General features: G+C 35.8%; 1 pseudogene; it reads right to left on the bottom strand.

Moving 5' to 3' along the window:
• Window positions 1-6,617: 6,617 nt before the first annotated feature.
• Window positions 6,618-25,501, bottom strand: part of LOC141576895 (early endosome antigen 1-like) — a 64,298-nt pseudogene continuing 45,414 nt past the window's right edge.

Raw genomic sequence — 25,501 nt, 5'->3', positions numbered from 1 at the left:
AATGCAAATTCCAAATACCCATGAGACCAAAGTAAAGGAATGTAAGCCAAGAAAGGCAAGAGAAAAGAGAACAATCTCTTAAGAACTCCCCCCAAAAATGGAGTCATCAGAATCAAACTTTTTAAAAACTTTTTTTTATTTTGAAAATTTTTAAGCATACATCAAAGAAAGAATAGTATAATGAACCCCTGTGTATAAATTATTCATCTTTAACAATTAAACACACACACATATTTTGGGGAGCATTTTCAAACAAATTCTAAACATAAAATCATTTCATCTCTAAAGACTTTAGTATATAATTCTAACAACCCAATTATCAGACCATTATTACATTTAATAAAATTAATAATAATTTCTCAGTCTAAAACCCAGTTAGAGTCACAGATTTTAAAATAACTACTCTTAATATGTTCCAGCAGATTAAGAACAAAAGTAGAAATTTCCAGCCGAATATTGGAAAATTTTAAAGAAAAACAATGAACATTCTAAAATAGAAATAAAGTTATTAACATTAAAGCTCAATTAATGGACTTGGCAGAAGTTTAGACACAATCAAGGAGAAACCATGTGACTAGGAATACAGATTAAAAGAAAAGATTCTGAATAAAACACAAAGACACCAACAGATGGAAACGCAAAAGAGAAGGTAGAACACCAGAGAATGCAGTCTCCTGTCCAGAGGTAACAGACAGACTGGAGCAGAGGCAGTCTGAACAGCTACAGGATGGTGGTTTACTCAAATTGATGAGAGACATTTTATTGAACACATTCGTTCATTCCTGACTCCAAGTACCTTGGTCCCTTGGTCCCTTGGTCATGGACATCCCCAGCTGCTGCCACCACTGCTTCAGCTACAGCTGCCACCATGTCACATCCAAAGGCCAGGCTGTCTTTGCCTCACTCCTCCATGAGGTAAGGCCCAGCCCCTCCAAGTTCTGTTTCGGCAGCTGTGATGGTGGGAGCTGCAGCATCTCCGGTGCACAGGCATGGCCTGACCAGGCTCTGAGGCTCCTGCTCCATCACCATTTATCCACTCAGCTGATGCTTGGGGTCTGGCTTCTCCAGGGTGACATACTCAGAAGTACGGGTGTGCCAGACCTTCAAGGGGAACTTTGATAAAGGGAGACAAGGCATAAGAGTGCCAGCAAATAAGTTCTATCTTCCTTCCTCTGATGGACTGTTCTAGACAGTGTTTTGCGTTCAGCCGGCCTGAAGATCCCTTAGGTAATAAGCACCCTGCTTTGTCCCTCCATTAAGCTGCAGTCAGCACTTTCTTGCAGTTGCTTCTCTTTCTTCTACTTTATTCATCTTTCATTCTCACCATCATGTGAGACCTCCTTCACCTTTAGCAGCAACATGCTTGTCCACAGCATGTGTGTACCATAGTGTCATCAGCAATTCCACCATAGATGGACATTCAAATGGTTTCCTATGGTTTGCTATTATAAAACTGTACAAGAATATCTTTAGACATATATTTTGGTGTATTGCTTTTAATTTTTATAAAATGTATTGTTAAAAATGAGATTTTAACATCACAGAATTTAACAGATACTGCCAGATTGCTTCCCCTAAAAGGTGTAGCAATAGACATGCCCGTCAGTAAAATTACAGAGTGCCAGCTTCTCTAATCTTTTTTACATCTTGGACCCTATCAATTTTTTTAATTGTTAAAATTTGCTAAGAAACTTGATTTTTTTTGCTTTAATTAAAAATTTCCTGACACTAGTGAGATTGATGATTTTAATCTTTTGCCACTTTTTGTGTTTTATCTTGCCTAGTCATACCTTTTGACATTTTTTTCAACTAGATCTTTGTTTTCTCCCTTTCTGAGGAAGTTCTTCGTGTAGGAGCAATCTTAAACTTTTGTCCATGTATATTGGAAATGTTTTACCGTGTCAACCATTTATTTGATGGTTTCTAATATTCTTTGCCATATAGAAATGTTTAACATCTACAGTGAATCTGTCACCATTTGCCTTTATGATCTTTGAGGGTGGTTTTTTTAAATCGCTTGCGAAGGCCTTCCTGGTCCTAAGATTAGATGAGTATTCTTTTCAGTCTTCCACTAATATTGTTACAGGTGTGTTTTACAGTTAGCTATTTAAACCTTCTGGGGTTTATTTACATGGAACAAGGTAGGGGTCTGTCTTTTTTTGTTCTTCCAGTTGAGTAACTGTTATTCACCCAACCGTTAGTCCCTTTTCACTTCGTGCTTACCAGCATAATTCCAGACTTTTTCAAGAAACAAGTTCTGCCATGTTCTTCATGGAAAGCTGACTCCACTCTACTCCAGACTCATGCTAACTTGTCTAATCTTTTTCCAAAGGTTGGTTCAAAAGTAGGCACGTGGCCCAATTCTGGCCAAAAGGATGTGAGGAAAGTCATGCCATCTTTGGGGTAAGATCTGTCTTGCTCATCAGGTTAGCACCCAGAAGTTACGGGCTCTCTTCTTCCTCTGGAAGTGGTCCTGAGTGGGAAGAGGCCAGGGCACCGTACAGCATCTGACCACCTGTAGGGAGGCAGGTGACACAAGAGGGTATAGCCAAGAGACTCACCCGGAAGTTCTAAAGGCTGTACATCTCTAAGCTCATCTCATTCTGCATCCTCCCACAAGACTGTTTAGCGGTCTTCCTTTGTGTTCTATTAAATTCATTATTAAATTCAATTCCATTTATTTTCTAGCTTTCATTTATTTTTATTTTTGTTATTAAATTTATTTCTACTTATTTTCTAGCTTTTATTTTTATTATAAGTGGGGTGGGTTTCCATTTAATTTCTATTGATTGATATTTTTAAAGCTATTGATTTTTATTTATTTTGTGTGAAAAATTCTTTTTTATTCAATATTTTTTTTAAAATGTGGTCTATGGTATTTTCCAAGCCTGCAACCCTACCACCTAAAAATATAGATAATTTAATCCTTCTGTTCTAACATTAGTATAACTTATTTCCTCTTTCTTATTTTTTACATTAGCTAGACCTTCCAAAATCATGTCATTTAATCATGATGATAGAGGGCACTGAAGTTCTGTTCCACATTTTGGTTGCTTAATAATTCACAATTGGACATCTAGATTTTTGATAAATACCCTTCATTATGTTACATTAGTTTATTCCTAGTCTTTTTACTTAGAGCTTATGAAACAAATGACTAAAACTTTAATGTTATTTTAAATCTGCTGATAAAATTGTATAGTTCTTTAATGTGCTTATGTAATGAGTTTGCAAAGCATGTTGAATCATTTTTACATTTTTTGGGAGTAAATTCCACTTTGTCAAGCAAGATTTTTTTTTTAATTCACTGCTGATTTCGATTTGTTAATATTTCAGAGTATTTTGGGTTTTGGGTCTACATTTACAAACGGAATTGAACCATAGTTTTCCCTCTTATTTTATTCTCTTTAAAGTCAGATTTTGGTATTAAAATTATAATGAATGAAATATAAAACAAATGAAAAATTTTCTTCATTTTCCATAATCTGCCATATTGAATAATAAAAAACTACATTCTATTAATTGAGATGTGTCATCTAGCATCACCACTCTCTACCAAATGAAGTGATGTGCTTCCTATTACACAGAGTACCACAAAAGTGTTCTCTTGCCTGAATAAATAGCTTCTTTGAAGTCAGAGAAATAACATTGACTTATGAGGCCCATTAATTTTAACATTTAAAGAAAACGTAAATTTAGGAAAAGCATTCCAACTCCTCAAAAAATCAAATATTTTATGCCCAAGTTATATTGTCAAATCAATATTATTCTTCATGAGAAATTTATTACTAAATGGCTTCATTGACACATAAAGACACTCTTTTGAGATGATGAAAATTGTAACTTGTAAAGGATTCACATAGACCATCACAGTGACCAGAACCACAGAAAACCATAAAACTAAAATTGTACAGCTGAAATGTGTGAGAACAGCCAAGTTCACTGAGCATAAGGAAATGGTCATTTGATACCACCAATTACTCATCCCTTTCCTACTTTACAATGATACAGTAAAGATAAAAAGTTTCCATGAGAATGCTTCAGAGTGTTTCAAAGGAAGCTTCATTTGCTGTATAATCACCATTATTTTTCAGACTGCAAATTTAAAAATGACCTATCTCTGGGAATGCAGTTTGGTGCAGCCACTATGGAAAACACTATGGAGATTCCTCAAAAGAGTAGGAATAGACTTACCATATGACCCAGGAATCCTGCTCCTGGGCATATATCCAGAAGGAACCCTACTTCACAATGACACCTGCACCCCAATGTTCATAGCAGCAATATTTACAACAGCCAAGACATAGAAACAGCCTAAATGTCCATCAGCAGATGACTGGATAAAGAAGAGGTGGTATATTTATACAGTAGAATACTATTCAGCCACAAAAAATGACAACATAACACCGTTTGCAGCAACATGGATGTTTCTGGAGAATGTCATTCTAAGTGAAGTAAGCCAGAAAGAGAAAGAAAAATACCACGTGAGATTGCTCGTGTGTGGAATCTAAAAAAACAAAACCAAAAACCATAAATACAAACCAGAAACAGACTCATAGACATAGAATACAAACTTGTGGTTGCCAAGGGGGCAGGGGGTGGGAAGGGACAGACTGGGATTTCAAAATGTAGAATAGATAAACGAGATTATACTGAATAGCACAGGAAAATATACACAAGACCTTGGGGTAGCTCACAGTGAAAAACATATGTGACAATGAATCTATGTATGTTCATGTATAACTGAAAAATTGTGCTCTACACTGGAATCTGACACAACATAAAATGACTATTACGCAATTAAAAAAAGTTAAAAACAAGTACAGTGTACAATTAACTATCTAAAAAAAGGAAATTTCTTCTGTAGAGCACAGGAAACCATATTCAATATCTTATATCACCTATAATGTGAAAGAATAGGAAAATGAATATATGTATGACTGAAACTTTATGCTGTACACCAGAAATTGGCACTTTATAATTGAGCATATTTAAATAAATTAAATATATATATGAGATGCAGATTCTCAAGTGAGCAGGTCAATTATATGTCTAACTGGAGTTTGAAAGGAAATAATGGAGGATGAGGAGGAATGTTTTTCAAGAGTTGGTTGCTGAGAATTTTCCAGAATTACTGAGGGACACCAATGTTCAGATCCAGGAAGCTGAATGAACTTTCAGTATAAACTTTAGAAAATCCTCTCCACGTATAGATATATCGTAGTGGCACTGCAGAACAGCAAAAGGAGAGAGAAGATTGTATAGGATCTCAAGGAATGAAACAGATCATCTACAAAAGAACTGATAGTAGCAACAGGATCCAGAAGACAGTGGAGAGGATTTACCTAGGTTGGACACATTGTCAATAAGAGATCTTGAGATACCACCTCAACACCTCCCGGATCGGCAAAAACATAAAGCCTGACCACACCAAGTACTGGAGAGAATGTGAATCAATAGAAACTGTCATCGCTGCTGGTGAAATTGCAAATCTGTTCAAGCAGTTAGGTGTTACCTAGTCCGGTAAAGTGGAGCGTGAGCACACTCCCTGACCCATCCACCCTGTTTCTAGGGCAGCGCTGACAAACATGCTCCAGAAAGCATACACAGAAGGTTCTAGCAGTGCTGTTGATAACACAAGAAATGTGAAAATAACCAAAATGTCCATCGTTACTACTAAGAAAAATAAATGTTGGTTATCATTATGGAAATCTGCAATCAAGTGATCCATAGCTACCTGAATCAAAGTGGATAAATTTCAACAACATGATATAAACAACAGGAATCACATAGAATATATACAGTAGGATTGCACCAGTAGAAAGTCCAAAAGCAAGAAAGCTTAAGGATGATTAACGCATTGTTAACTCTAGGTGTATGTATGTGAGTGTCTGCATGAGTGTGTGCGTGTGCGTGTGCGTGTGCGTGTGTGTAGTAAAAGAACAAAGCCATAGATACACACCAAGTTCAGATTAATGTTTACTTTTGAGGAGGAAGAGAAGAGAATTAGAGAGGGATAAGAAAAGGGCTTCCAATGTCCCTTATCGGTGAGATTTTATTTTAAAAAATAAAACCCAAAGCAAATATAAGAACATGTTATCATGTATTCAATATGTGTGACAACTGTATAGGATTTTTATAGTATTATCTGTAATTTCCCCCAGATTTGAAATAGTCCTTAGTTTTAGAAAGAAAGCAGACTAGTGTACATAATACATAAAGAGCTCACAAAAACTACTGCGAAAACAACCAACCATAAAAATGGACAGAAGATGTGAACAGATACTTCACTAAAGAAGACATATGGATGGCAAATGAGCACACGAGAAGCTCAACATCAGCAGTCAGTTAGAAAATGAAAATTAAAACTACAATGAGACACCACTAGTAGAGACGATAAAATTTAAAAGACCCTATCAGGTGCTGTTAAGGATGTGGAGCAGCTGGAACCCTCTTACGTTGCTGGTGCAGATGTACAATGACAGCATTTGTTTTGAACCTCAGGTAGTTTCTTAAAAATTAAACTTGGAACCCGTATGAACATATAAACTCTGTCACCCAGTCATTCCACTCTTTGGCATTTATCTAAGGCAATAGAAAACACATGTCCATAGAAAAACTTTTACACAAATAAGCATAGTGGCTTTATTTGTAATAACCCCAAATTGGAAGCAATCCAAATGTCCATCGACAGGTAAGTGCACAAACTCTGAGACAGAATATTATTCAGCAATTTAAAAGGAATACATTATAGGCTACAACAAGAATTGCTTTCAGAAAACATTTCATCAAGAGAAAGAAACCAAACAAAAAGAGATACGGTGTGTAATTCCGTTTACTTTTAGGAAACGTAAACCAGTGCATAGCAACAAGAAACAGCTCAGTGATTGCCAGGGGATGAGGTGGTGGGGACAGGAGGGGTGGGCTGGAAGAGAGCATGAGGAGACTGCTAGGGACGATTCGTGTGTTCATTACCTTGATTGTGGTGACGGTTTTCCGAGTCTATTCCTATGTCAAAAGCTGTCCAACTGTACCCTTTAAATATGTGCATTGTTAAATATCACTTATATCTCAGTAAGTTATTTTAAAATAGAAATAAAGCATAGGGAGAAGTAGTGACTGACTACCATGGGAGGAAGTACACTGGCTCGGTGGGGCAGCCCATGAGCGCGAGCCCTCCTCCCGGGCGCAGGCTGACCTGCAAACATGCATACCGGGAACCTGGGGCAGGAGAGGCCGCCCCTAGGCCAGGCCCTTGTGGAGATGGGAGCAAACTGATCGGCTCCCTCGAGGCAGTCTGCTCCCGGCGAGGTCCCTCTCCCCTGAGCTCACCTCGACTGCCTCCCAGTACCTGGCTGACAAGGAGAATTAAATCTGGGGTAGCAGAGGCCGCCCCGAGGCCAGGAGACGGGTAGATGGGAAGAAAAAGAGCAACTCGCCGAGGGATCCCCCTTTGCTGCTGGGCTGCCTCCGCCTCTGCGGCCGACCTCTTCCCCCGACAGCACCACGCCCGCTCCCAGGAGCAGGCTGACTTCAAAGGCTTCAGTCCGGTGAACCTGGGGGAGCGGAGATCGCCCCCAGGCCAGGCCGCTAGGGACATGGGAGAAAATCCTCTGGCTCGTCAGGGGCACCCGTGTCCCCTGTCGGTGACGCCGACCCCGTCCCCAGACCGCACCCCGCCTCTAGTGTGTCAGTGTGTCTGTCTGACTGCCTGCCTGACTGCCTATCTATTGGAGGAAGGGAGAGGCTAGTCTATGTGTGTGTCTGTTTATCTAATGGAGGAGGAGGCGCCTAGCATGTCACTGTCCTTGCCTGCCTATCTATGTATCTCTCACTCTCTCTATCTATATATCTGTCTATCTATCTAGATGAGGCATAGGAGTAGGCTAGTGTTTCTTTTAATTTCTCTGTCTGTTGAAGGAGGGAGTTACTTTGTCTATCTAACTATCTACCTATTTGAGGAAGCGGAGGAGGCCACAGAGGGTCGAGGAGGGACAGGGAAACACAGAGTGCAGGGGGGCAACGAAGGGGAGACCCCACCTCAGGGATGGGAACCTACAGAGGGTCAAGGAGGACATGGACAGACAGAGTTTAATGGGGCAATGAAAGGGAGACACCCACCTCAGGAACGGGACCCCACAGAGGGTTCAGGAGGACAGGGACACACAGTGCAGGCAGGCAATGAAGGGGAGACCCCACCTCAGGGACGGGACCCCACAGAGTGTCTAGGAGGACAGGGACAAACAGAGTGCAGGGGGACAAGGAAGGGGAGAGCCCACCTCAGGGACCCCAAGAGGGTGCAGAAGGGACAGGGACAGTCAGAGTGCAGGGGGGCAATGAAGGGGAGACCGCATCTCAGGGATGGGAACCCCACAGAAGGTTGAGGAGGACATGGACAGAGTGCAGTGGGGCAAAGAATGGGAGACCCCACCTCTGGGACCCCACAGAGGGACCAGGAGGGACAGGGACAGACAGAGTGCAGGGGTGCAATGAAGGGGAGATCCCACCTCAGGGATGGGTCCCCACAGAGGGTCCAGGAGGGACACGGACAGACAGAAACAGGGGGGCAATTAAGGGGAGACCCCACCTCATGGAAGGGACCCCTGAGTGTTCCAGGAGGACAGGGACACAGAGAGTGCAGGGGGGCAATGAAAGGGAGACCCCAAACTCAGGGATGGGACCCCACAGAGGGTCCAGGAGGTCAGGGACAGACAGAGTGCAATGGGATAACGAAGAGGAGAACCCACCATTGGGATTCGACTCCACAGAGGGTCCAGTAGGGACAGGGACAGACAGAGTGCATTGGGGCAATGAAAGGGAGACCCTCACCTCAGGGACAGGACTCCACAGAGTGTACAGGAGGTGCAGGGATAGATGGAGTGCACAGAGACAATGAAGGGGAGACCCCAACTCAGAGACCCCACAAAGGGTCGAGGAGTGACAGGGACAGACAGAGTGCAGGGGGGCAATGAAGGGGAGACCTCACCTCAGGGATGGGAACCCCAGAGTGTCCAGGAGGACAGTGACAGACAGTGCAGGGGGGCAATGAAGGGGAGACCCCACCTCAGGGATGGGAAACCAGAGACAGTCCTGGAGGGACAGGGACTGATGGTGTGCAGGGGGGCAATGAAGAGGAGACCCCAACCTCAGTGACCCCACAGAGGGTCCAGTAGGGACAGGGACAGAGAGCAGGGGGGCAGTGAAAGGGAGACTCCCCCTCAGGGATGGGACGCCACACAGGGTCCAGGAGGGACAGGGATAGACAGAATGCAGGGGGGCAATGAAGGGGAGACCCCACCTCAGGGACGGGACTCCACAGAGGGTCAAAGAGAACAGGGACAGACAGACTTCAGGGGGTCAATGAAGGGGAGACCACACCTCAGGCATGGGAAACCACAGACAGTCCAGGAGGGACAGGGACTTATTGCAGCGGGTAAACAAATGGAGACACCCACCTCAGGGATGGGACTCCACAGAGTGTCCAGGAGGGACAGGGACAGACAGAGTGCAGGAGCGCAAAGAAAGGGGTCTCCACCTTTGGGACGGGACGCAACCCATTCCCTTTGTGCTAGATGAACGAACGTTCATTAAAAGTTTGTTTAAATTCTGCCTTAAGATGCTGGTACTTGGTCTCCACTTCTGACAGTTCTTCCTTGAGCTTTTGAGTAGCTTCTCCCTTTTCACCTAGTTCTGCCTGTATTCTCTGCAGAGACGTTTCAGATGCAGATAACCTTGACTGAAGCTGTTGATAATCTAAGTCTTTCTGAGGAAGGCTTGCTTGTATATTCTTTTTACTCACACATTCTTCATTGTGTTTCTCCTCTGAGTATAGTTCAGTTCTTTCTTCTGCAACTTTTCAGTCAAGTCCTGAAATATCAATTTAACAATGTATTTCTTTTCCTAATACTTTCAATTATTCTAATTATACAAACAATCTTTAGAGCAGTATCATTTCGTACTAAATGTTTTAGTCATTATTACAATATAAAAACAGTGAAAATATCCAACCAAGAATTAAATCATTACATACTAACTTATGATTTTATTATTGGTCCACTTGACTAAGCTCTTAGTACTAGTGTAATAAGAACTACTAACAAAATTTTGACATAAAATGAAAACACTAAAATCTACTAACTAGACTCTTTAAGGTATGCAAAATATTTACATTCTCTCATTTGAGTTAAAAATTAAAACTACTCCTCTATCATCAAAAATTGTTTTACATAACAATATACCTCAGCAATTCTGATTTCTGGCTTTACAATTTCATAGTTGGTAAGAGTTTTAGCATAACAATACCATTCACTGCTGTAGTATGCCTGATTCTACTGATTCCTAGTTTTTGCTCTTCTTAACAAACACTATTTTTAGGAGTAATTCAGAGTTCTTTCTAGGTATGTAAAAACAGTGATCTAAAAATTTCACTAACCTATCTCATGTTTTGTTATTTTACTCAGTACTATCAAGTATAAAGTATAAAAACTGACACCTCCAATCAAAGATCTGGATCAGTCAGCCTAATCAAATGTCAAAGTCTGGTCTTAGTGGGGTTGTTACAATTAATATTGAACATTTTTAAGTCATCATATGTACACATAAGGTATGGATTAGAATTTTAACTCAATTCTGTAACAAAGATAGCCAGGATAAGAAGCCACGGTGAGCACCTGATGAGTCAATCATGGACATTTATAATGCTCACTTTTTATATGCAGTGTGCTAGAAGGGGATACTACAGATGTAGTGGAGGACTAGCAAAGCCTCTGACCTTTAAACAGACTAATCTACATGAAACACACATATCAAAAAAAAAAAACTTTTCTAACAAAGTTGAAACATAATGCATAGGCAAAAATGGATTAATAGAAAAGCTGTGTTAAATTTCTTGAGTATATAGTCTTAAATAAAATGAGTAAAGTTGAGTGGGACTAACTAGTAAGTTAAAAATCACATGAAAATAAACTTTTAACTTGGTAAAGTGGTGAGAGGAGTTAAGCAATAGGTAGACATGACTCATGCTATCTGCTCTATACAAGAAGACATAAATAGATAAAGTCACAAAGGAACAAACAAGTTGCATGAGGGAAAATAACAAATGCTATTTATTACCTCGAGGGGAGTAATAAGTCTAGGTACCAAAGTGGGAAAGGCAGGCAGCAGTAATGATTCTTGAACACCCGTCTGAGAAGTTCGTTAATATAAATTACCAAGTAGGAATATACTATAGAAAAAGCAATGTCAGAAAGATGATATAAGTATATATATAACAAAGAGAAGATGGGAGACAAAGTAAAAAGAACAACCATAAATTCTGGGCAAAATTAGCAGAGATGTGTCTTGACCAACCAACAGAAACAGAAAAAAAGAGACAGAGCCAAAAGACTAGAGAAAAAAATAGTAATTTTGAGTCAATCTGTATATTAGGAAAATTCTTTTTTTATATAAACATTTGTGTCTTGTTAGTAACTCCACATCTTTCTTGACATAATTTTCTACTTTTAAGAAGATAACATTTATTTTAGAATTCGTAAGCTAAATCTATTCGTTGATCATTATAGATATCTTGTATCTTTTTGAAGAAAAGTCCAAGTTACTAAATTTTATGAATGCAACCACACTAATACTGAGAACTTGGGTGGGATATAATTTTTTTTAATGCTATTAAAATTAAGGCTAGTAATGAGGTAGTAAGTCTTCTTCCCCATAGGCTTAAAGTAACCAAGTAATCCCACTAGTTCTACACATAATCCCTCAGACAGCTCCGCTCTTTAAGAAGCAAAAAATACATAACAACCATTGACTGTTTAAAATTCACTTGCCTAAAAAATTAATCAAAATCTTCCTGCTTTACTGCACAGATGAGAGCTAATTAAATTTTAAAAGAACCTAAATCACTTACTTTCTTTTTAAAAGAAACTAATACACTCACATGATGTAATTTTTACATGCAAAAGGCTAACTGAATTTAGTGTGACAAACTTTTCATTCTCATTATCATCTTCCCATAGAATCTGAAGCAAAAAGTATAGTGAAAACATGGTTTTTGAAGATTGATTTTTTAATGCAGTAGAATCCATTAAGGAAATCAATAATTGCACATTCTCTTCTCTATATCAATCCTTACAACAAAAAATGAGATAGACATTATCATCCCCATTGTATGGATGAAGAAGCTAAAGTCAATAGCTTGATATGACTTGGCCAGGTGGCAGAGTCACGTATTATGATTCTAAGTCCAATAAACTTTCCACAACACAATTCAGACACTCAGTGAGTCAATTCATGCTCCTCCAAACTTATACTATTCAAATTTAAAATATAAAATGAATGTTAAGATTGGTTTATAACAATTATCATTTGAGTAGGCAAAAGTCTTTCCTTCTGAATGTCCAGTCCTCTTTTGATTTCCTCACCAATTGTTCTTTCAACGTATTTTCTTACAGAGACAATTTCCCTGTATTAGGCTCTATTATCCACTTGTTACTAGCCAGGTAATGAGAAGAAATGCAAAAAGAATGGTATTTTTTATAGCTTGAGAGCTTACAGAGTAGTTTCAGGGATCTCATTTGTTCCTCAAAACAGCTTTGTGAGAAAGAACAAATTAACTATTTGTAGCTCTCCAACATCTTGTATTTTGTGCTCTTACATGTTCCCATGCCTTCTATAGATATATCTATCTCTAAAATGAAATGCCATTAACCCCTCTGCCACATGATACGCTCCTTAGCATCCCTAAAGACTAAGCTAAATAAAGTTGTCTTCTACAAACGCCTTTCCTGATTTACTAGTCAGTAAGATAGGAAAACATCCACCATGGTCTTGATCCAACTCGGCATCACAACACTTCCAAATAAAAACAGTGACAACAAATATTCATTGAGGTGCTTTCTAAAAGCCAGACACTAGTCTAAGCACTTTAACATCTATTAATGTATTCAATACTCACATCAATCCTAAGAGGCAAATGGATATAACAGTACTTCTTAGCAGAAGAGGAAATACACTTTAAGAGGTTGTGTGTCACAACCAGTTAGTGGCAAAGCTGAGATTTAAACGGGCTTTTGACCACTGTACTATTCTGTTCATGTCAGTATACCACTTGGCAACACAGTGGTAATACACAGCGATACAACTACTTGCCACATCTGGCTCTCGCTCTGGCCTATGAGCACCTTAATACTGGGACCGTTGGAAAGTGGAGAGCAATGAAGAATGGAAAATGGATAAGAGGTGTAACCCAGAAAACAGTCAGTCTCTTACAGTGACCCATGTTAATCACATTAGTAGCTTTAAATAAACATATGATTTTGTTCAGAATCATACAGAAATAGTTAAACTAAGCTGCAGAATTGTTTAAATGTCAGAATATGATTCTTATTAGAAACTAAGAAGGAGGCTCCCTCAATATTCCTCTCGTTTTTAAGTTTTCCAAGTCAGTAATTAAAAAAACACTGGCTTAATGCTGAGAACTTGACATTAACATAAAAGCAACTATTTTTCCCATTCATTATATTTTAAAATGTAATCTATCCACCCTGATGCTGCCTATGACCCACAAAAGCTGCCAAGGCATTACATGTAATAGCCTTCAAAAGACCAAGCATAGAGATTTCCAAATTTACAACACTTGGATATCACCACTGTCAACAATTATGATTTATCAAGGACAAAGGGTGAGGAGTGGCGAGGGAGGCAGAAGGCAAAAATTCAAAAAAAAAAAAAAAAAAGAGAGCGAGCGATAGATAGATGCACCTCTCTGCTTGCTCCTGCTCTAACTGGTGAAAAAAATCCTAAGCAAGAAAACACTTTGAAAAAAAATTGTCAAGTATTACACTTCTGTAAAGATTATTAAGATTAGTAGAAAATCCTCTTATCCCCTAATAAAAAATTCCATTTTTACCACACTAAACCATCTTGATTCCCTGTAGTGCTCATAAAATAGACAGAGTACTTCCTTTAACAGTGTGTGTGCACGTATATAGGCATGTGTGAATATATATATATATAATATATATGTTTGTTTCATAAATATTAACGGTTTGATGTTTCAGAAATACATAACAAACTACACTGATCATAAACATCTGCTGCATGTACACATCTGGCCAACTTCCAAGAGGCAGAAGGTCAACTCTAATCTCAAAAGAAATTAAAAATCAAATTGAGGGACAAAGATAAAACTAAAGTGTATGTAGATGTTTTCTACATAGAGTTTGACAGGAGAAAAAAGGAGGGACAGGGAGGCAGGGAGGTTTTTATCAGCCATAAAAAGATTAAATTTTAAAAATCAGTCAGCACCAAGTGTTGATGGAGAAATAGAAAATGGTAAACTAGTATAATTACTTTGGAAAACAGTTTGGGATCACCTAGTAAATATGAGTATGTATGTAGCCAGTAGCCCAGCAATTTCACATGAGAGTACATAACAATTTAATTCCTGCACAAATGCATGAGATTTATGGTGAAAGTTCATAGCTGCAGTATTTGTAACAAGAAAAAAGAAAAACTGTGTGAAAAAATAGGAAGTATATATGGATCACTTTGGCTGCATACCAAAGAATAATGTAATTGTCACATAGAAAAGCATTTATGCAATTGAGCTAGTTGCTTTTTTCCTTGAAACGCTATTTCAACTGGAAAGAATCACGGACGAACTATCATTATTCAGACTTGGGTAGGAAGAGAATCTGTCATGTCAAAGAATAGAAGTGATCCCGTTGGTTGCCAATGATAAAACTGAAGCTTCAAGATGAAGCTTAGAATTTTGGAAAACTTGTATCTACCACCACGAGCTTGACACTTCCTTATGCTTAAAGCCTGTACTGAGATTGATGGTGATGTTGACAAATGTGACTTGTTTTATACTGTACAGTGAACTGTTCAATATCTGGGAAATCTGCATAACTCAGTGAACCAGTATTTTTCACATGACTAATGCATTATGTTATAAAAATCATGCATAGGAAAGGTCTATTCAAAAGGCAAGACAGAGGAATGAATTTCAGTGTTACAAAGTACAAAAACTGCATTGATATGGTTTCAGAATCTACACTGCAACTAACTTTTGAGAAACTATACCTTATCTAATTTCAGTACAATATCAAATAAAAATAGCTACAATTATCTGAAAAGGCTATTTAGTCCTCCCTTTTCCAACTACATCTGTGTAAAACTAAGTTTTCTATGCACACTTCAACCATATCACAACAGATTAAAGGTAAAAGCAGATAGAAGAATCCATCTGTCCTGTATTAGCTAGACATTAAAGAGGACTGAAAAAATGTAAACTACCACCACTATTTTTTATATTGGAAAATAGACATTTTTAATAAGATTTTTGTTATGTTAATATCTAATGGTTACTGTTTTCTAAATAAAATAATGAACATATATTTTTAGTTTATTTTAATTTCTGACATAACTGTCCATAGATGCAGCCAAAAAAATAAATAAATAAAAGCTCTTCGGGGTTCATGACACTTTTGAGAATATAAAGCAGTCTTGAGATCAAGAAGTTTGAGAAATACTGTGCAAGGGCACAAGCAACAAACACCCCAAAACTTAGGAGCTGAAATTTTTATCTATTATCTCACACATTTTCTGAGGGTCAGGGAATTCAGAAACAGCTTAGCTGGATGGTTCAACCTCAAGGTCTCTCTTAGACTATAGTAAGCCATGGGCCAGAACTACAGTCTCTGAAAACTTGACAAGACTTGGAGGATGTGCTCCCAAGTTCATTCACCTGGCTGTGACAAGAAGCTTACTATTTACAACCAATTATTCTCATCTCTTTTTCCCTTCTACCATGTTACTTTCTGTCTTGATTTTTCCTTGTTATATTTCATCAGAATACTAGGTTCAAGTTATTTAAAGCAAAGCCAACAAATTCACCATACCTTTGAGTAAAAAGATTTAATAACTCCCTATTATTCCACCAACAAAAAAGTAAAGACATGGGGGGAAAAAGTATTAATACCATGCCTGCCCTGCCTCCAAACTAAATATTATCTGTTGCTCATCTTTAAAGAAACAAAGTGGAAAATATTAACATTACAAAAAAATACAGAATAAGAACAAAGTTGGAGGTCTCACACTTCCTGATTTCAAAACTTATTGAAAGCTACAGTAGTCAAAACAATGTGGTACTGACATTTAAAAAGACATCTAAACCAACAGAATAAGAATAGAGAACCCAGAAATAAATACTCACACATGGTCAAATGATTTTCAACAAGGGTGCCAAGACCATTCAATAGAAAAAAGGACAGTCCTTTCAACAACTGGTGCTAGGAACACTGGATATCCAAATACAAAAGAAAGAAACTGAACCCTTACCTTATGCTGTAAAAAATTTTTCCAAAATGGATCAAAGATCTAAAATTACAAAACTATTAGAAGAAAACAGGTGAAAAGCTTCATGACAAAATTTGGCAATGATTTCTTGGATATGACACCAAAAACATGGCAAGAAAAGTAAAAACAGACAAATTGGATTAGATCTAAAACTTCTGTGCATCCAAGGTGCGATACTGTAAAATATACATTTGGTCCTGGTCCCCATTTCTGGAACTGGGCTCCTAAAACCCTAGGAATTTCCTATGTGATAAGAGCAATAAAGATATCCTTTGCTATTCATAACAAGCCCCCTTCAGCCACCTATGAGTTTTTAATAATGAGGTGATTCTTTAGAAAGCTCTAAGGATGGGGGCGGGTGCTAGGGGCACCAAACTTGAAGGAAGGGTTGAACTTTTAGCCCTACCTGCTCCCCAGGGAGAGAAGAGGGGGCTAAAGGTTGATTTAATCACCAATGGCCAGTGATTTGATCATCTGTGCCTATGTAAAGAAGGAAAGAAATTTGAGAGATTTCAGGTTGATGAACGTGTGGAGAGCTCCCAGAGAAAGCATGGAAGCTTCATATACTTTCCCACGTATCTTGCCCTATGCATCTCTTCCATCTGGCTGTTCTTGAGTTATAGTCATTTATAACAAACCAGTCATGTAATAAGTAAAATGTTTTCCCAAGTTCTGTGAGTCACTCTAGCAAATTAATTGAACCAGAGGCAGAGGCCTGGGAACCTCCCATTTATAGCCAGTTGCTCAGAAGTACAAGTAACAAGATGGACTTTGAACTGGTGTCTGAATTGGGGTGTGGGGAAGGTACGGGTGTTCAGGCACAGTCTGGTGGGACTGCACCCTTAATCTGATGCCAGCTCCAGGTAAATAGTGTAAGAACTGAGTTAAACTGTCGGACACCCAGCTGGTGTCGCAGAATTGTTGATATACAGAACACCCACACATCTGATGTCAGATGTGAAGTTGCGGTACAGTACTGAGAGTAGAGGAGACACACAGGAGTGTTTTTCCTTTACAAAAAGACACAATGAACAGAGTGAAAAGGCAACCTAAAGAATGAGAGAAAATATTTGCAAAATCATGTATCCAATAAGGGATTAATATCGAAAGCATATAAAGGACTCCTACAACTCAACAAAAACACAAACAACCCAACTAAAATTATATGGCCAACAAGCATATGAAAAGATGCTCATCAACCTAATCACTAGGGAAATGCAAATCAACCATGATGAGATACCACCTTAACACTCATTAAGATGGCTACTATAAAAAAAACAAAAACAAAAATAAACACAGAAAATAACAAATTTTGGCAAGGATATGGAGAAACTGTTGAATCCTTGTACACTGCTGATAGGAATTTAAAAGGATACAGCCACTATAGAAAACAGTACGGTGAAATCCTCAAAAAATTGAAAACAATTACCATCTGATCCAGCAATTCCACTTCTGGGTATATACCCAAAAGAACTGAAAGCAGGGTCTCAAACAGATATTTGTATACCCATGTTCAAAGCAGCGCTATTCACAATAGCCCAAAGAAGGAAGCAATCCAAATATCCATCAACAGATGAATAGATAATATGATAACACACGTACAATGTAATATTATTTATCCTTAAAAAGGTAGGAGAATCTGACACAGGCTACAACATGGATGAACCTTGAGGACATTATCCCATGTGAACTAAACCAGGCACAAAAAGACAAATACTGTGATTCCACTCATATGAGTTACTTAGAATAGTAAATTCATAGATATAGAAAGTAAAAAAGGTTTGGGTCAGGGGAGACAGTGAATGGGGAATTGTTTAATACTGTTTAATGAGTATAGTTTTAGTTTTCCAAGATGAAAAGAGTTCTGGAGACAGGTTGCGTAACAGTGTGAATGTATGTAACATTAAAAAAAAAAAAAACTTAACTCACACTGTACTGTGCCAATATATAAATAACATACACAAGATTAAAATTTAAGATATACAAAATCACTTCCCCATTATATATAGTTTTTAAATTCTCACCTGATTTTTTTGTGTTAATTCATTAACTGAACTTTTAAGTTTCTGTAGTTCCTGCACATATACAGCAACTTCCTGGGGGCGTTTGGCAAGTTCACTTCTCAGCTGGCTTACTGTGGCCTAAAAAGAAAAAAAAAAAAAAGAAAAAATTAGAGCAAACTAAAATGAAAAAGGAAATGAAAGCATCCAGAGGTTTTAAGATTCCATAGATTTTTGTCATTGTTGTTGTTAAATTGAAATAATCCTTAGAAATTTCAACTTGGTTCTTTATCTTACCACCCTCTACTGCCACCCCACAACTTCTTTGACTGAAAATTAATTTTTAAAATTTATCCAAAATGAACAACTTTATTTAATAATACAGTAAGTGAAAAGTTGACATCCTATTTTATGTGTCTGAAGTAAGCATCAAACTGCAAACTTGAATTTACTGGCTTTAAATTCTATACTTTAATCCTGAATTTAAAAAGGATATGCAAGTCATGCCTGTATTTTCTCCCAACTTCTATAGCATAGCCTTTTCTTTTTATTTCAAAATCATGTTAAATGCAAACAACCAACACAGAAACACCTTTAAAGGTGGTGAATCATCTTTTTCACTGTAATTGAAAGTACCTGTCTATAGAAGTTATCAAACAGAAATTATATGTAGTTTCACTAACCTGGATCACACTATGATCATGGATAATAGCTGGACATGAATTTGCTTTAATACATTTTAACAATTTTAATAAAATTAATGTCTATTATTGAAACAATGATTTGATCATTTAGTAAATAATATAAGAGGAAGATAAGCAAAGATCTTGGAAATACAAACTTTCTATACATGAAAGTTTTAACCACTACAGAGACTAAGTACTGTTTTTAAAGTATGGTTTCCTACAACTGAAAAGAACTTTGTATTTCTAATTCATTGTTTACATTGTTAGTAAATAAACTTTATAATATGAATATGGTAAACTTTTTTAAAAATTTTAACAAATACATCAGCAGTTACTATATTATATATTACAAATGAGTACTTTCATCTTCAAGGGGGAAACCTTAGAAGGCTACTAATTTATTATAAAAATAATGCCGAAAGATCGTTTGCTATTTCTTTTGGAAACCCTTCCAGAATGCATGGCACCTTTTTTCTTTTTAAAGATTCTCACTAGTGACAAAACCAAATCCACTATAAATGGATGAATATATAAGTTTTAGAAACAAACTAGTAAACAAGGTAGGTGAACTGAATGATAAAACACTTGGGTTTATCTTATTTAATAACCATAAATTAATGAAACTAGTTTTCTGAGTGTTTTCCCAACTGGTTTAAAGTCAACTAAAAGAGGTTTGAAAATGTTTTGGGGAATGGCAGCATGTCTGAGATATGTTCATGGCCTTACCTTTTATGGAAAATATATGTATAAAAAAAAATATATATATATATCATATATTTCAAAAAAGGGAATGTTTAAATATTCATGTCTTTTTAACTGTGTTCAATTTAAAGTATATCCTAACACCTTCTGTCTTAAAATGGTCATGCATCCTTCACATGGTTATAGGTATTAAGAGTTTACTTCAAATTGCTGTATCTAACAACTCTGAATCTCAGAATCATTTTCTATTAGCAACACTATGGATATTAATAAAAACATTAAAACAACCTGGCTATTTCAAATTACTATGTTTTAATCATGTAACACAAATGCCTACTTATCACACAAGAAAAGAAATTATATTTAAATCCCTACTTGTAAATATCCTATCAAAGGAATGACTAGAGTATCTCACACATAATAAACAGAAATAATAAACAGTATGTACTAAAGTGCAAATTTTGAGTATATTTCATTAAAATACCCTGATTCCACTTTAAAGTCTGTAAGATGTAACATGTCTATCTTGCTGATAAATTCCAACATGCAGAAGAAACTAAACAAAGAAAACATATCCCAATTTTGTTATTTTTATAGCTTTTAGATATGTTCTTATACATAATTTTATAATGTATCCTTTGTACACTAAATATGTATTTTTTTAAATTATAATTCATATTTTTAAAAATATAAAAGCAAGAATTTTTTTAAATTTAATTTACTCAAAGAGGGAAAAAAGAAAGATGTGGGAAGAGTATATACCTAAAGGTACATTTTAGTTGTGGGGAAGAGGAGAAACGGGAGTGAATTACAGGAAACTTTCACTTTCTCCACTGCACAATATGAGTCATTTTAATTTTTTACAATGATCATGTATTATGTTTCTAGTTAAGAAAAAATACAGATTGAAGAAAGACAAAATTTTCAAAGAAAATAAATACATTCACTATTTAGTTATCACTATGGTGAAATTCAAACAAAGAAGATTCAAGCCACACTGACACTCCTTACTAGTTAACAGGCGAAGCTCATCTGTGCCCGGAGGCTGTAACACTTGCATTCCCTCTTCCTGAGAATGCTGCTCCCAGTTACTCACCATACTATTTGCTTACTTCATTCTTTCCCATGTAACCTCGTTGAGGATATCTTCCTTGATCATTCTAAAACTGTCCCATATTACTTCCAGCCCCACTACTGCCTGTATCTTGCTTTGTTTTTCTTTATAGCACTTTGCATGAACCGACTTTCTATCATGATTTGGTTTACTTACATATTATTTGGCTAAAGGAAGATAAGCTTTATGAGAGCAGGCACTCTGTTTAATTCACTCTTGTACTCCCCACACCTAAAATAGTTGCTGGCACTCAGGCATTCAAAAAATACTCACTAAAGGGATGAGTGACTCTATATCCTAGAAGTTAACAAATATTTGTTCCCATGAAAACAGTATATAAGATCCTATAAAATAGCCTGCATTCCCTTGAAGCCATGTTATTGAATTTAACATCAAATTTTACTAGAAAACTATAAATTACAAAAGAATTAAAGAATGATATTTCAAGCAAACATCCTGCTAGTGCTTTAGGATTATAATTATTGTCCTCAAATTCTACTACTCTTAGCAAATAATTATTTTAAAGATGGTTAAAAGTTTGCTTGGTTAATAAAACAAAAATGAGTATATCTTTGAAGTTCTTATATTGCCTTGAAACACAAAATTTGCCATACGATGAAAGGTGCTATATTAGAAGTATTACTATTATTCAAAGCCTTCCAAAAACACATTACCTCAAGTTTAAGCATCTCCATTAGAAAGCAGAAAAAAAAAAATGGATGAAAGGTGGAAGACAAGACTGACAAAAGTACACATTGAACACACGATAAAAAGTCCAAACACACTACTAATCTCTGATCTCTTACACTAGCATACTTTTAAAAGATATTCAAATGCTCTTTCATAACTATGCATGAGTGTAATATTACTTATTTCGTATCTTTTTAAACTTTTTAGCTTTAAAAATTAGGACTCAAATGAGTATATTTGGAATAGAAATAAAATTTTTAAAGAATCATTTCATTAAAGACCACACCAAATAAGCTGATTACCATTTTGATATTTTCAAAAATGCAGATTTTTGGAAATAATACTTTTATTAACCTTTAAAGCCTTAATTTCTGATCTAAAGAATAGCTAATTATTTATAAAGCCCTTTTAAATGCTTTAAAATGAGTTATTTTTCTATATGCCTTTTAAAATATCTGGACCAAAAAAATGAACTGTCTACAAATGCATAAGGTATATTTTCAATGACAGTAATGGAACATATTTAACAATGTACACCAGATTATATATCTTCAGCCTAAACTAGAAATATCAAATAAACCACTGCATTTTTCACTTCTTTAATTCTTTTAATGTGTTTTGTTTCTGATGTCAATATTAGGTTCAGTTAAAGCAGTAATATAAAAAATAAAATTTTTTTCTATTAAGTTCCTTCAGTGCTATAATTTATTAGCATGTTTAACTGAGAATAAATAGAATGGAATTTTAATAAATTAATAAAATACATGTCATATATTTAAAGAGTAAGCAGAAGCTAAAAGAGTTATAAACAAATAAATGAGATGGAAGATTAAGACGGTAATTTTTTTCATATGGAAATGGTATGAGACACAACTCAAAGGTATTTAAGCTATATTCAATACAATATGTCAAAATTTAAAAAGTAATAATAATAAGTATTAAGTAAAGATTAATAGCACAAATTTACTTACAAGGCAATCATCAGATCACCTAAAATGGGAGATAACATGATACAAAAAGAACACGGGCTTTGTATACAACCTGGGATCTAATGCTACCTTCTTTATATTAGGTACATGGCCTTGAATGAGTTATTTAACTTCAATGAGCCCAAATTCCCTACACATAAAACAAACTTAGTACTTAACTTACATGGTTAAAACAAACTTAATACTTAACTTACAGGGATAAAAGAAACAAATGAAACCACATATTTAAAGTGCCTAGCATAGTGACCAAAACCTAAGTGCTCAAAAAGAGTTTGTTTCTAATAACAATATACTGCTCTGACTCTCAAGCTACTATTTCCTAAAGCTATTCAAAATATTTCAGCATAATCTGAGGTCTTGATCACTACGTATTTATTAACTGAACAGCAAGTAAATAGTATCCTTGTTTTATTAAAAATATGATGAAATATTAAATCAATTACCCTGAAAGAACAAATCCCTGTATTTTAAAATTTATTTCAAAACACTTAGAAAGATACATTTTAGGAAAACTTAAAAGAAATTAAAATGTGAAGAATGGATTTCTAAGCCACTTTTCTTCTTTCTCAGAAATATCTTTTCTAGAGAAAAAAATAAATCATTGTTTCCAAACAGACACAGATCCAGAGACATAGAAAACAAACTTATGATTACCAAGGGGTATAAATTGAGATTTCGAGATTTGCAGATACTAACTACTACATATAAAATAGATAAACAAATATATACTGTGTAACACAGGGAACAATATTCAGTATCTTATAGTAACCTATAATGAAAAATTTGAAAAGGAACATATGTATGTATGTGTATGACTGAACATCATGCCAGACTTTGACACCACACTGTATACTGACTATATTTAAAAAAAAAAATTAAATTAAAACAAATCATTGTTTCATCACCCATGTTGACAGGTGGACAATGTGGGAAGATACTAAACCCTTTCACCTCAAATCTTTTATGTCTAGTTAAAACTTTCTCATCTCTAATGACCTATTCTCATTATATATAAACATATTTTAATCTACATGAATAAAAACAAATTTATAAAAATCCTCCATATTAAACTTAGAGTAATTCTTTTGTGGGGGGGTAATTAGGTTTATTTTTTTATTTAAATGGAGGGCCTAAGGATTGAACCCAGGATCTTAGGCATGCTAAGCATGCACTCTACCACTGAACTACACCGTCCCATATAGAGTAATCCTTAAGTAAAATATTACTTAGATATATTTTCCCACATATATTTTTCCCAAAATATGTAAGTTTATTCTCTTTGGTCAAACTCTACTTATATAAGATGTGTATGTATAACTCCATAATTCTCTGTTGGAAAAGGTCAAAGAGGATTGCACATTAAAATAGATGTATTCTAAAACTACCATTACTGTGATTCAATTTTAGTCACCCTATTACACTTATTTTGAAATTTCAAATAACATTAAAGGAATTTTTTAATCAAAAGAGTGTAACTTTTTTTTTTACTAGTATTTGAGAAATACTAGTAATCAGGCAGATTTAATTAAAAGTAATTCTTATTGAACCACAGAAATAAATGACTAGATTCACCTAGGTTCAAGTATTTCTACTTTAGCATTGTTTGAATCAGGCTTTTCCTCATGAGATTCTTTGATTCATACTCTCCTTAATTATACATTGGGAGCTTTCATCTGGCTTTGATAAATTCATGAACTCCCTGAAATTGTTTGAAAAGTTGTGAGATTAAATGTCACTGGGCTACAAAGATCACTTTTGGGAAATCTACACCTGAGGTTCATGAAGTCTGAAGTGTTAAGCATCATAAATTCTCACATGCCTATATGTGTTATACCATAAACTTTTACCATTCCCCCATTGATAAGATATAGGAGGAAGTAAACTAAAGAGTGACATACGTTATCTATAATATTTATACTTCATTGGCTTATTAATATGTTACCAATTATGAATAGAGTGGCTTTTAGATCACAAGCTGAAAAACTCTAAGAGATGCAAATTAAAATATCACTACAACTTAACTTTTTAAACTGAAAACATGAAAAACAAACATCCACATCACATAAGGGAGCTTAAGAACTGCACATAGTAGTAGTTATAATAAAATATCTCCTATAATACAATAAAAAAAGAACAAAGGCTAGCATTTTTAAGAGAAATATTTACTACATATCCCAGAGCTTGTCATACACTGACATAATTACATAAGGGATTTACAGGCCAAAGTCACGTGAGCAATAGAAGAAACTGAGAATGTTTATCTTGGAAGACAGAAAACTCAGAGTAAATATGAATAGTCTTCAAATATTTCATGTGGAAAAAAAGAACAATTTATTCTGTGTAATTGCTGAAAACTGAACCTGTGCATGCAAATTACAGGGAAACAAATGTCAACTCAATGGAATGGTTGACTTATGAAGAAATGTATCACCCAGCAAGAGTTGTAGATCACTTACCAGAGATGCTATAAAGGGGATTCTTGGATGCAGTGTTAGACTGGATGATTTTTAAGACTCCTTTCAACCACATAATTCAATAATTGATAAACAAAAAACAAGTCTACTAGAAAATAAGCCTTTCTTGAATAATTTTTTCTAAATATTGGTAATACAATTGAAGAAAATTAAATCACACTTCCTTTACCCAAACTGAATTTAGGTAAATTCAATTAAAACTTATTAACTAGCCTGGAGCAAATTTAACTTTAAATATCATTTCTCCACAATATACCATTTGTTAAATAGAATAATACTCTTTAATGCAAACATTCGTCTCTAAGTTTCTAGCTTCATAAAACAAAAATAAAAAATACTATCAAACCATACTGACTATATACAAATATTACTCAGACCAAATGAAAGAAAGGCAAATACTGTTTGATAGGTCTTCAGAAAAAAATCTCAAATCCTGGCTTTACTCAACAGTATACACAAAACAAGTTAACAATAATCTCATATAAGTGCA

This window comes from Camelus bactrianus, unplaced genomic scaffold (genome assembly GCF_048773025.1).
Source record: "Camelus bactrianus isolate YW-2024 breed Bactrian camel unplaced genomic scaffold, ASM4877302v1 HiC_scaffold_43, whole genome shotgun sequence".
Classification (NCBI taxonomy): Eukaryota; Metazoa; Chordata; class Mammalia; order Artiodactyla; family Camelidae; genus Camelus; species Camelus bactrianus.
This window is presented reverse-complemented; position numbering and strand designations above follow the sequence as displayed.